Genomic DNA, 14346 nt, shown 5'->3' with positions numbered 1-14346 from the left:
ATCCTACCAACAGGACATTAAAAACTGTAATATCTTATGTTTCACAGAGTCGTGGCTGAACGACGACGTGGATAACATACAGCTGGCGGGGTTTAAGTTGCATCAGCAAGATAGAACAGCAACCTCCGGTAAGACAAGGTGTGGCGGTCTGTGTATATTTGTAAACAACAGCTGGTGCACGGAATATAATATTAAGGAAGTCTCAAGGTTTTGCTCGCCTGAGGTTGAGTATCTCATGATAAGCTGTAGACCACACTATTAACCAAGATAGTTTTCATCTATATGTTTCATAACTGTTTATTTACCACCACAAACCGATGCGGGCACTAAGATCACACTCAATGAGCTGTATAAGGACATAAGCAAACAGGAAAATGCTCATCCAGAAGCGGCACTCCTAGTGACCGGGGACTTTAATGCAGGAAAACTTAAATCTGTTTTATCTAATTTCTACCAGCATGTTAAATGTGCAACCAGAGGAAGGAAATAAAACTCAAGACCACCTTAACTCCACACACGAAGACGCGTACAAAGCTCTCCCTCGCCCTCCATTGGGCAAATCTGACCATAATTCTATCCTCCTGATTCCTGCTTACGAGCAAAAACTAAAGCAGGAAGCACCAGTGACTTGATCAATAAAGAAGTGGTCAGATGTTGCAGATGCTAAGCTCCAAGACTGTTTTGCTAGCACAGACTGGAATATGTTCCAGGATTCTTCCAATGGCATTGAGGAGTACACCAGTCACTGACTTCATCAGTAAGTCCATCGATGACGTCGATGACTGTGTGATCACGCTCTTCGTAGCCGATTTCACCTTTAAACAGGTCAACATTACCAGGACGTGTACTCCGAACATGCGCTGGCCAACTGGCAAGTGTCTTCACCAACATTTTCAACCTGTCCCTGCCTGAGTCTGTAATACCAACATGTTTCAAACTGACCACATAGTCCCTGTGCCCAAGAACACTAAGGTAACCTGCCTAAATGACTACAGACCCGTAGCACCTAAATGACTACCGACCCGAAGTGCTTTGAAAGGCTGGTCATGGCTCACATCAACACCATTATCCTAGAAACCCTAGACACACTCCAATTTGCATACCGCAGATCCACAGATGATGCAATCTCTATTGCACTCCACACTGCCCTTTCCCACCTGGACAAAAGGAACATCTACGTGAGAATGCTATTCATTGATTACAGCTCAGCGTTCAACACCATTGTGCCCTCGGAGCTCATCACTCAGCTAAGGATCCTGGACTTCCTAATGGGCCGCCCCCAGGTGGTAAGGGAAGGTAACCAAACATCAGCCACACTGATCCTCAACACGGGTGCCCCTCTGGGGTGTGTGCTCTGTTCCCTCCTTTACTCCCTGTTCACCCATGACTGCATGGCCAGGCACAACTCCAACACCATCATTACGTTTGCTGATAACACAACAGTGGTAGGCCTGATCACCAACAATGATGAGACAGCCTATAGGGAGGAGGTCAGAGACCTGGCCGTGTGGTGCCAGGATAACAACCTCTCCCTCAACGTGATCAAGACAAAGGAGATGATTGTGGATGACAGGAAAAAGAGGGCTGAGCACGTCCCCATTCTCATCAGCAGGGCTGTAGTGGACCAGGTTGAGAGCTTCTAGTTCCTTGGTGTCCACATCACCAACAAACTATCATGGTCCAAACACACAAAGACAGTTGTGAAGAGGGCATGACAAAGCCCATTCTCCTCAAGAGACTGAAAAGATTTGGCATGGGTCCTCAGATCCTCAAAAAGTACTACAGCTGTACCATCGAGAGCATCCTGACTGGTTGCATCACTGCCTGGTATGGCAACTGCTCGACCTCCGACTGCAAGGCACTACATCACTGGGGCCAAGCTGCCCTCCATCCAGGACCTCTATACTAAGCGGTGTCAGAGAAAGACCCTAAGAATTGTCAAAGACTCCAACCACCCTAGTGATAGACTGTTCTCTCTGCTACCGCACAGCAAGCGGTACTGGAGCGCCAGGTCTAGGTCCAAAAGGCTTCTTTACATCTTCTACCCCCAAGTCATAAGACTCCTGAACAGCTATTCAAATGGCTATCCCATACTATCTGCATTGTTCCCCCAGTTCTATAGCTGCACCATCGAGAGCATCCTGACTGGTTGCTACACTGCCTAGTATGGCAACTGCTCGGCCTCCGACCGCAAGGCACTACAGAGGATAATGCGTATGGCCCAGTACATCACCAAGCCTCCTGCCATCCAGGACCTCTATACCAGGCGGTGTCAGAGGAAGAACGTAAAAATGTATTTTATTTGATATACCACAGCTTTCAGCCAATCAGCATTCAGGGCTCCCAGCTTATAAACATGAATATTGCAGGTGATTGATTCCAAGTTTACACTTTCATAGTTTTGAGTCATGCCTTTGATCAGGCGTCCCTGACTCGTTCATGCGATTAATAATTTAGAGTTCGGCCCTGCCTCATTCATATGTTTAATTATAGCTTGGAGTTCTGGCGGTATCTGTGATAACTGTCTCAATTAGGTATGTTGGCTCTGGCATTTGGATAGTTAATGATGTGCGTTCTTGGGTTCTGGAAGGATCCATATTACATATATGATTTTAGCGCCTGTATTTGCATTTTTATTTATTTATGTATTTTTATTGAATTTTACCCCATTTTTGTGGTATACAATTGTTTAGTAGCTACTATCTTGTCTACTGATATACGGATAAGGTCCATGGAGTTAAAAAGGCAACATACGGACTATGTCAATGCTACATTCAGGCAGCCAGTAAAGAAATTCCCCTTTGCCACAGCTAATGCTAATACTACAGCCAACTCTGCAGTAGACAACCCCAATACATGCCGATATTGTGGCATTTCTCATGGATGAGGAAAAGAACACTGCCCAGCCTATGGAAAAATATGCAAATCCTGTGGTACAGCTAATCACTTCGCAAGGGTCTGCATGAAAAGAGAAAGGAAAAAAAACACAGATGAAGGGAATGACAGCACAGAGGATGTACATGCTAGCGAGTGCATAGGGGCAGTGAGGGCCAAAGGACAAAAGTGGTTTGTCACTCTGCTACTTAATAAAACCACAGCAATGCCAGCTAGATTCAGGGGCCACATGCAACGTTATGAGCCTTAAAGACAAAAGGAGGCTCACGCCCAGAGACAAACTCACACAGAGTAACACCAAGCTGAAACTGTATTCAGGCCAGTTCATGACCTCTTTAGGCCTGTTTGTGACCGAGTGTGTTTTACGTGGCCAGAAATACACCCTTGAGTTTGAAATAGTTGAGGCTAGTCAACAGCCATTACTGTCAGGTTCTACATGTGAGCGCCTTGGACTTATTAACTTCACCATCCCAGCTGATCTTAACATTATAGACAAAGTCCAGGCTGGGCCCCTGAGCAAGGAGACACTCCTAAGCAAGTACCATGATGTCTTCAACGCACCGGTCGTTGGGCATTGATCCTAAACACCTCAACCGGGCTCTGCGACGTTCACATTACATTATGTACACGTTGGAGGATGTTCTTTACAAGCTCCCAAAGGCCAGAGTCTTCACGCTCGTGGATGCCAGAGATGCCTTCCTGCAGTGCAAGCTCGACAAGCCCAGCAGCTACATGACCACCCTTTGGACACCCTGGGGCAGGAAGAGGTGGTTGAAGCTCCCGTTTGGTGTCTCCGTGGCTTCAGAGGTGCATCAGCGGAAACAGCATGAGCTGTGGCGTGGAACCCATAGCAGATGACATTCTCGTAGTGGGCTGTGGGGACAGTGATGAGGAGGCAGAATGTGACCATGACGCCAAGCTGCTGGCCCTGATGGTCAGATGCAGACAGGTCAAGCTAAGGCTAAGCATAAAAGAGCTTCAGTTTAAAGTGCCAGAGGTCCGCTTTCATGGGCAAATCTTGACCTCCACCGGATTGAAGGCGGATCCTGAAAAAGTGAAGGCTGTCTTGGAAATGTCCCACCCATCTGACGTGAAGGGAGTGCAGCGCTTCGTCGGATTCGTCACCTTCCTGGCCAAATTCCTACCGCGGCTCTCTGAAGTGTGTGAGCCACTTAGGAGGCTCATGGACAAGGACACCATCTGGCATTGGCTCCCAAAACATGATGCAGCGGTGAGGGAAATAAAACAACTGGTCACCCAGACACCTGTACTGCGATACTACAATGTGTCAAAACCTGTCACGATTCAGAGTGACTCAAGCCAGTATGGACTTGGCTGTTGCCTCATGCAGGAGGGTCAGCCTGTGGCATTCGCCTCTAGGGCACTCACCCCAACAGAGCAAAACTATGCCCAGATAGAGAAGGAGTGCCTCAGCATTGTGTTTGCCTGCCAAAGCTTCCACCACTACCTGTACGGGCGTGACAATATTACCGCAGAGACAGATCACAAGCCCCTTATTGCTATATTCAGCAAGCCTCTCATGAATGCTCCAAAACGACTGCAGAGCATGCTACTGGCCCTACAAAACTACAACCTCAAGGTGGTGTATAAGCCAGGGCCAGAGAATATTGGCCAGTCAAAGAGGAGCTCAGTGTTCAAAACTGAGTAATATTCAAGAGTCAGAGTCGTTATTCCCTGGTCTCTGCGCCCTGAGATGTTGGTACGCCTGCACTCAAGTCACATAGGAGGTGAGGCCTGTTACAGACAAGCATGTGACACACTGTATTGGCCTGGAATGCAGAGTGAAATCAAAGACTATGTCAGTAAATGCACAATCTGCAATGAATATGCCATTGAGCAACAGAGAGAGACGATGATGTCCCACGAGCTACCGATGCGCACATGGCAGATAGTAAGTCTAGATCTCTTCCAGCACAGTGGCAAAGACTTTCTGCTGGTAGTCGATCATTACTCAGACTTTTGGGAGATTGACCTCCTCCCCGACCTCTCAGCAGAGACAACGATCAAACGCTGCAAGGCTCAGTTTGCCCGCAATGGCCAGCCAGATAGGGTAATTTCAGACAATGGACCCCAATTCTCTGGAGTTGAGTTCCGAAAATTTGCTGCAGGATGGGAATTCGAGCACGTCACTTCATCACCACAACACACAAAAGCTAATGGGAAGGCGGAGTCCGCAGTAAAAATCACAAAGAACCTCTGCAAAAAGGCTCTGCGAGAGGGCAAAGATGCCTGAAAAGCAATCCTGCAGTGGCGCAATACCCCGACAGGAGGCATGGACAGCCGCCGGGCACAGCGCCTCATGGCACGGTGCTTAAAGGCAGCTCTGCCAGTAGCCAGCACTCTCCTGGAGCCATGTGTGGTGACAGACGTGCTGGTGAAGCTACGTTACAGAAGACAGGTCTCCAAGTTCATCTACGACAAATCAGCAAAAGACTTACCTGAGCTCAGGGTGGGTGAAACGGTGCGAATGAAGCCACTACCAGGGGACGGGACAGGCCTCTGGAGACTCGGAACCTGTGTACAGAAAGTGGCACCACGCTCCTACTTCGAAGCGAATGGATCACTGTACCGTCGTAACAGGGTTGACCTTCGGATTGCTGAGCCAGCACCTACTCAGAACCCTGATGGCCAAAGGGGTCGCATGACAAAAGACAGAACCCCAGCAAGTCACATGGGGCCTGAGGCACTGGGCGAAGAGCCAGGGGATCACAGGTCGGCCGCTCCCTCGCCCATCAATTCTCCCCTTAGAAATTCAGGTGACACGCCTGTGCGGGAACCGGCAGTCCTCGCAGACAAGCCCCCTGTCTTTTCACGCTGCGGGCGTCTGTCCCAGCCACCAAAATACTTAATCTGTAGGTTTCCCATCAGGGATTGTTGACAGAGATAAAAGTGAAGAGAATATCAAAATGTGTTGTTGTTACCTGAAAAAAAAATACTAAACTGTTCAGGTTGGAAATTGTTACCAGGTTTGTTTTGTTAGTGAATTGACATTTTATTAAATGGAAGATGTTATGGGTGTAAGATGGCGCAGTGATGCCATCTGTTGGTAAATTTCATTACTGCAACTCTTGTGTTTTACCGGTGTGCTTGAGATACCCGGATGTGTTGTCATGTACTGAACAAGACTGGTTACTCGCATCAATGCCTCTGTCTCCTCATTTAACATTCAAACACAAAGCTCCATAAGTTTTCACTCCAGTGAAAGATCCTCCGTCGGGCCTGTAGATCCTGGGTATGTCTTAAAACCTGTTCAGGATACCACGGTTTACTGCCCCTTCTGGAGGATTTGGGTACCCATATAAAACATGATACATTTTTGTCAAAAGTTGCTAATATATGCAAATAAAAAATATTATCGAATAGAAAACACTCTAAATCTTTTAAAACCGTTTAAATTATGTCTCTATGTATAGCAGAACTCTCAAAATCTGCATTTTCCCAAAATATCTCTTCTCATCTGAAAAGTTGGGTCACCTTTGACCTCATCGCAAACACCCTTCCAAAACAGTTACAGCACCTGGAAGAGTCTCCATGTGTTCAGCGTGATCTCAGCTTTCAATGGGACTTCTCATTTCATTGTGAGAATCGCCCGCTAGTGAGAGTTTGAGCACACGGTAAGCTCTCAGTCACTCAAAAAAACCTGTGCGCAATGGTCAAGTCCTCTCTCTTTTCCAAGATCGATTGAACAGTGCTTGTGTTTCTGTTTGTTCTCAAAATTGCTGTACACCTTTATAACATGTTAAAGCTTGATTATGAAGTTAGTTTGACAAGTTTACTCGACATATTATATATTCTTTCGAAGTTTTGGTGCGCAACCACTTCAATTTTGACTACATTTTTACCAAATTTTGAGAACCGAAAGACGCAGACTTGAAAACTGAACGCTAATTTGGTGAGTATAATCCCTTACAGGTCGTTTGATGGAAGAATAACAAAGGTAAGGGAATATTTAATGTATTCATTTTGGGTTTCTGTCGACTCCAAGATAGAGGAGTCATTATGCTACTGTGGGAGTGCCGACTCCATATTATAGTCTAGTGAACGCAAAATGTAACGTTAAAATTAAATGTAACAATGCAATTGCATTTAGAAGAAGTGTATCTTGCTATACATATGTAAAACATGCATATTTAGTCAAAGTTTATGATGTGTATTCCTTGTTAGCTGACGTTATCTGCCGGGGCTATCGTCATTTCTCAGGACATTTGGGTAGCATTTTTTGAACGATGCATCATTGTAAACAGAGATTTATGGATATATATAGCATATTATTGAAAAAAAAAAATGAATGTACTGTGTAACATGTTATATTACTGTCATCTGATGACGATTTCAAAAGGTTAGTGAAATGATTTTTCTTTTAATCCTGCGTTTGTTGATTGCATATTTTTTCCTACTTGGCTATGCTAATGAGCTATGTCTGCGGTGGTGGTTTGACATAAATATGTGCTATGCTTTCGCCGTAAAACATTTTAGAAATCTGATTTGCTGGCTAGATAAACAACTTGTTTATCTTTCATTTGAGCTATTTTACTTGTTAATGTGTGGAGGTTAAATATTTTTAGGAATATTTTTGCGCATTGTGCGTTATGGTAATGAGCTTGAGCTGTAGTCACGCTACCAGCAGAGGAATAAAACTCCCGAGCTGGTTAAGGATAGCCGCGGGCAGCGCCCTAATTGTTCACGATTTTGGAAAAGACTGTCCAGCTTATTCAAAAGGGTTCTGAATATGGGATAATCACTCCATTTAAAGATAAGCACTGGCATAAAAAGGTTTACATCCTTGCATGCTTTGGAAAATACAAATGAACTTACAGACTTCGTCACATTTGCACTATCAAATTGTTCACATGCTAAAATTGTCACTTTGGAGTAAGGGCTATACGCCATTGAAATGATTCTTAGGGCCTTCAGATCACTGCATCCGCAGACCAGTTCTTCCAGTGCATATTCGGGGAGAGTTGTACCGCTCACTGCCTGTTCAATTTGACAGAGTGCTAGCCTTATCTTAAGCCATTCTCTCATCCACAGCGCAGGAGAAAAACTCCAGGGTTTTGCCTGATAAAGGGGTTTGGGGCCGTTGTCTGTGAATATCTTAACCGTAGATTCCATATGTAAGACATATGTCCCTCACTCGTACCCAAAACTGCTTTAAAACATTCTGGGGTCTTACACCAAACTTTCTCGAGGCTTTTGTCATTGGGTTCATGACAAGAGATGCATAGCACCCTGAGAATTGGCCTAGGAGACATAATTTTCTGTTTAATGTTCTGTTTCTTTGTTTTTTAAATCTTGTTTAGTGTTCTGGGGCCGCATGTCTTGTTCTGGGATTTATTTATAATGCATCTGCCACACCCAATACCCCCGGACATTCCTGTTTCATACAGCCCTAAGGTCAATAAAACAGGGGGGGCATACTCTTTGAAATGTTCAAACACATCCCCCCAGTTCAAAGAGATCCCTAGACATCGTTCATCGTGACAACTTCAAAGGAATAGATGCAATATATGCATAAATTAGCACACCCTCTAATGCGTGAGAACAGGAACATGATGCCCATATATGGGCATAAGCACGTGATAAGTTCCCGCCAGGATGTTCTGACAGGATGCCCAAATATGGGCACTCCCTAGAGCATGTGATAAGTTCCCGCCAGGATGTTCTGACAGGATGCCCAAATATGGGCATGCACACGTCATCCGGACATAGGACCATCAATCAAACTGTGCCGTCTACTTTATTCTCTATGACGACTATGTTTGTTACTATGCTGTACCACAGCGCCAGCTTCTCAAAATAACCATGGAGGAAGAGCGAATCAGCAGGGAGCGCACGAGCACACCAGCATGATATCTTTCTGGACCTTTGCCACCTTGGAAACCCCTGCCCTAGGTTGACTAGGTGAAGAGGAAGCAGGGGATGGGGAAAGTTCAAGAATGCCCCTGTAGGCTCCAGGACACCATGTGGGAGAGCTGCTAACAGGTTTTGGAGGACTTTATGTTCAAGGGGACTTTGTTGTTTGTTTTGAGTAAATGTGGGGTTTTATTTATTTTTACCCCAGTACGCACTGGAAAGGGGAGAGGTTAGTGGAGGAGTGGCGGAGCGAGTTCTGGGCCATCTCTGCCCAGGGTATAAACGCAGCCCACTCCCCCAGCCGGTCTTGGCAATAAGACCGCAGAAACCTACCCACATCCTGGTTCACTCTCTCCACCTGCCCGTTACTCTCGGGGTGAAAACCTGAGGTAAGGCTGACCGAGACCCCCAGACATTCCATGAATGCCCTCCAGACCCTTGACGTGAACTGGGGACCTCGATCAGATACAATGTCCTCAGGCACCAGTAGTGCCGGAAAATGACCTGCTCGCAAACACAGACATGGCTGGTGGCCCATGAGCGAGTTTTTTATGACCTTTGTGCTATTTCTCTGTTGTCATAATCAATATTGAGCATTTTGCTGACCAGTGGTTGACATTCAAAGTCCAACTTTCATCATCAAAGAGAGTGAGACCTGCTCTGACTTTGTCAGTCACTCAGTCAAAACCGAAAACGTAATGAGGGTGCCAAAAAAGGGCTCTTGTTGCGAAATGTGTGAAATTAATCTACTTATTTCCTAAAAGTTCTGGTTCTGCTGGTCCGTGTCAGGCGAGGGGCTTTCAGTACCTCGTGGAGTGGGAGCGTGTACGGTCCGGAGGAGAGATGCTGGGTGAGACAGCACAGCCCCTGTCCCAGCCTCGGACGCATCCACCTCAACTATGAACGCTAAGGAGGGATCAGGATGAGCCAGCACGGGAGCCGAGGAAAACAGAGCCTTCAGTTGACTAAAAGCCCTGTCCACCTCAGTGAACTCTTGAGTACTCCTCATCCCCTGTCTTAAATGGAACAATTGTTCCCCCGCCTCTATCCCTTCAGGTGGGTGATTGAAACTGCCTGGAAGTGGCGGGTGAAACCTTCGTAGTTGTCCAACGTCGGGCCTTCTCTTCCCCAGATGGCGTTGGCCCAGACCAGTGATTTTCCAGTTAGACGAGATGAGGGCGCTCACTCTCTCGCGTCCCAAGGGGGCCGGCTAAACAGCTGCCAGGTAGAGCTTCAGCTGGAGTAGGAACCTCTGGCACACGGCAGCCGTTCCATCATACGCTCCTGGGAGCGAGAGCCGAATCTCACTGGAACCTGATGAAGGAGGTGTGGACATCTGGGTCGGTTGTTGTGGGAACTGGGGAGGTGCTGATGGGTGAACCGGAAAACCCCTTCTCTCCCATCGGTCCATGGTTTGCAGCACCGATCCATGGCTGTACCAAGACTTTGTAACATGGTCGCATGCTGCTGAACACGCTCCTCCATTGGGAGAGGAGGGCTGGCTGTACCTGCTGACTCCATTTAAGGTGTGTTATTCTGTGAGGGTGTTGGTGAATGGAAAAATGTAGAGTCAGGCGCAGGACACGGATATGAGTAATAGTCCAAAATATAAGTAAAGTTCCAACAGGGAAAAACACAATAATCCAGAGCACTAACAACACGAACCCACATGACAAACAATTACGCACAAACAGAGAGGGAAGTCAGAGGGTTAAATAAGGAACATAATTAATGGAATGGAAACCAGGTGTGTATGATGAAGACAAAACAAAACGAAAATGAAACATGGATCGGTGGTGACTAGAAAGCCGGTGACGTCGACCGCTGTACGCCGCCTGAACAAGGAGAGGGACCAACTTCGGGCAGAAGTCGTGACAGAAGCCTTTAGTGAGAGGTCTAACACTTTAATATTTAATAATTACTCCCCTCCTAATTCTAATTCCTTACATAAATAGACCCGTGAAAAAATGTCTGGTTTCCCATGCCAAATACAATTTAATATATTTTTATCATATAATTTAAAAAACAGGTCGTTAGGCATAGGCAGGGCCAACTGCAAATTGGTAAACTGGGATATGACTAAAGAGTTAATCAGGGTGAATCTTTCACAAATAGACAGGTTTTTTCCTTTCCATGGTAGCAACAGTTTATCTATATTTGCTAACTTTCTATAAAAATGTATTGTAGTGAGATAATTTCTTTATTTCGTGATATGAATACCGAGTATGTTCACTTCACCATCGGATCATTGTGTTGGTAAACTACACAGTAAAAGTTGTATTTTTTGTGACCCAATACATAATGTACTACGTTTCATAATTTGGTTCTAATCCAGAGAGGTTCGAAAAATGATCTAGATTCACTATGAGACTATGGAGGGATCCAAATTGTGGATGTAAAATAAGACATGTATTATCAGCATACAATTACACCTTAGTTTTTGAGCCCTGGATTTTTAGCCCCTTGAAATTATTGTTGGATCTCGTTTCAATAGCTAACATTTCAATGGCCATAATGAATAGATATGCGGATAGTGGACAACCTTGTTTCTCTCCTCGTGACAGTTTAAAACTTTCTGAGAAATAGCCAATTTTTGACTATTTTACACCTTGGGTTACTATACATAACTAAGCGATTTTCTAAAATGGAAATATTCCAGGCATTTATGTATAAATTCCAGTCGTACTTTATTAAAAGCCTGTTCAAAGTCAGCTGTGAATACCAGGCCTGATTTCCCAGATTTTTCATAGTGTTCTATTGTTTCCAGAAATTCTCAAACAGATTATTGTTTTTTCACTATCTAATCAATGCATGGGGTTGTTCAATAGACAAGTATTTGTTTGAAATATATTACTTGATGTTTTCATTTACATTTGAGTTATTTAGCAGACGCTGTCAGCCAGAGCGTAAGTCCTTACATTTTCATACTTTTTTTTCATACTGGTTCCTTGTGGGAATTGAACCCATGACCCTGCTAGCATCATTCTCTACCAACTGAGCAACACAGGATTTCAGAGAGACAAATAATCATGTTTTTGTTTTTGCAAAACGCCTCACTCAGAGAAATTGGTAGTACTGCTAGGTTTTATACAGTCAAATGTAACAAAACAAATAACATTTTTTTTGTTATGAATCAGTACAGTAATAGGAGATCTGTATGTAAGACATTTACATTCGACATTAGTCGTTTAGCAGATGCTCTTATACAGTGACTTACAGTTAGTGATTTGATCATAAGATAGTTAGGTAAGACAACCACATATCACAGTCAAATATACAGTATACAAGCATTCCATTCCAGTTAAATAATGGACATGTAGCGTTTTGCAAAACAACACATTTTAATACACATCTAAAATCTATGAATAAAATATCTGAGAACAGTAATATTTTACACATGAAGGTACCCATAAGAAATACTTTTTCATGAAAAAGCACAAATGTGAAAAATATAGTGTTTTAGAAATAAACTCTTCATTTTATTCCACTTCAGATATTCTACTGCAGTTGATGTTTCACGTCTACTCCTGCTCCCTCCCTCTCTCCAGCGCTCGAAGTCACCGGTCTACTAACCACCGGTCCTGGCAACCCATCATTACGAACACCTGCGCCTCATCATTAGGCACACCTGAACTTCATCACTTCCCTGATTAATCCCCCTTCCCCCTCTAGCACTCCGTTGTTGTCACCCATTAGTCAGTATTGTTTCTGTGTTGTGTTTAGGCTCGACTCTTCTTCCTGTATCAATGCTATGTTTGTTCTTATTAAACTCACCCCCTGCTTCCTGACTCACTGCATCTTCGTTACATGATGACTAAATTCAATTAGATTTGTTGTAGGTGTCCAACTTAAAATGTCTATATATCATATCTGATTCCGGAGGAATGCATTGAAATGCGTGGCTTTCTTGTGGCTTTCTTTTTGCAAATTAATTATTCTTTTTTTGCATCTATTATGTTACTTAACCCCTTGAATGTCTCAATCAATTAGAGAAGGTTACTGCTGGCAGCCAGCACTGCTGTTTTTTTTTTTTGACTCTAAGATGATGACCAGGTCACGCTCTCCCATTTAACCTGTGGATTCAGTTACTATTACAAGTTATAACATTAGAATAATCTACAGTGAGAATGAATGGTGTCAGTCAAGGAACAATTGAGCAGCCAGGTCACCAGTGATACAAGTCGACATCGGGAGATGTGGGAACCGACCATTAGGGGAAAAAGTGAGCGTTATCTTCAAGTAGATTTCAGTTTTGCTAGAGCATTGTGGATGGGGATGGTGAATGGGCATGCGCATCTGATTCCAAAGGTTGCATGTTCATATCCAGTGATAGAAAGTTGTTTTTTTAATATATTTGTTTTGTTTTAAGACTATGCTAAACCTTTACCTTAACCATTCAGAGTTAATGCCTAACCTTAGGAATTTGGAGTTAATGCCTAAACTTAACCTTAAACACTTTGAAATTTGATGTTTGGAACAAAATTTTATATTTAAGAAACATGGATGAACATCTAATTCTAATTGATGTGAGACCTTGTAGCAATTGAGGCCTGTAATTTTGCACGCCCAATTTTTCAGTTTTTGATTTGTTAAAAAAGTTTGAAATATCCAATAAATGTTGTTCCACTTCATGATTGTGTCCCACTTGTTGATTCTTTACAAAAAAATACAGTTTTATATCTTTATGTTTGAAGCCTGAAATGTGGCGAAAGGTCGCAAAGTTCAAGGGGGCCGAATACTTTAGCAAGGCACTGTATATTTACACTCAGTGTGTCGTCGGGGTCTCTGTTGAAAAGTTTGTTTCTGTTGGAGATTTTGTCCGCCCTCTCTGTCGTGGTTAGAATGGACAGTTCAGAGTGACATTCATTCATGTCGTTATGGATAGATGTTTCAGCAGTTGTCGGTCTTTGCGTTCAATGATTCCGAATTCCTAGCTGCAGACTAGTAATTAATATCAAATACTTGTTCTTATTCTGTCGGTATCGATAGTCTAAGAGTTTAACCACGTGGGATGGTTAAAAGATTTAGCAGTCTGGTCTGCAACCTTTGTCCTCTCGTAATTGAGGGAAACATGGTCTGGTGAGAAATTCTCAAAGTGGGGTTTTTATTCGGGACATCGAAAAGGGCTGTCTCATGATGCCCGGTCCTGTCTGTACCCCTGGGGGCTTGCCAAGGACTTAGTGAAAGTTTTTAAGGAATTGGAGTTTCCTTCATTAAACAGTCCAAAATAACATTACACAATTTTACAAACAGTATCATCCTCACTCATTCATCTTATACAACAATTAGATGTAAACCTCATATCTGAGGCTATTATATAAACAGCATTATGGTAATGTAGCCGTATTGTCTCCCATGAGTTTCACCAAATTGTACCAACCAGACCAGTTCGTAGCTGGATTCTTCACCGATCTTTTATACCTTCTCCTGAACATAAATGTTGTTCGGACCTCAAGTTTTGTGAGGTGGAAGAAATTCCTTTGTTCTCTATGAAAATTCACTCTGTCTCTATACTGTGGCCATGAGGAGATAATCTCCTCCAACCTCTCTCTGAGCACAGCAGCCTAGGTGTAGGAG

At 44.0% G+C, this 14346-nt stretch overlaps 1 long non-coding RNA gene across 2 annotated transcripts; it reads left to right on the top strand.

Annotated features, from left to right (window-relative positions):
* Positions 1 to 8765: 8765 nt before the first annotated feature.
* LOC118364464 (uncharacterized) lies at positions 8766 to 12557 on the top strand. Of its 2 annotated transcripts, none has more exons than XR_008087924.1 (2): positions 8766 to 10295; positions 12318 to 12557. It is a non-coding gene; the product is annotated as an uncharacterized LOC118364464 (long non-coding RNA). The 2 variants fall into 2 exon arrangements; XR_004821591.2 differs by having other exon boundaries at positions 12263 to 12557.
* Positions 12558 to 14346: the final 1789 nt, after the last annotated feature.

This window comes from Oncorhynchus keta, chromosome 31 (genome assembly GCF_023373465.1).
Source record: "Oncorhynchus keta strain PuntledgeMale-10-30-2019 chromosome 31, Oket_V2, whole genome shotgun sequence".
Classification (NCBI taxonomy): domain Eukaryota; kingdom Metazoa; phylum Chordata; class Actinopteri; order Salmoniformes; family Salmonidae; genus Oncorhynchus; species Oncorhynchus keta.
The sequence above is the reverse complement of the archived record's forward strand: the minus strand, read 5'-3'. Positions and strand labels throughout refer to the sequence as shown.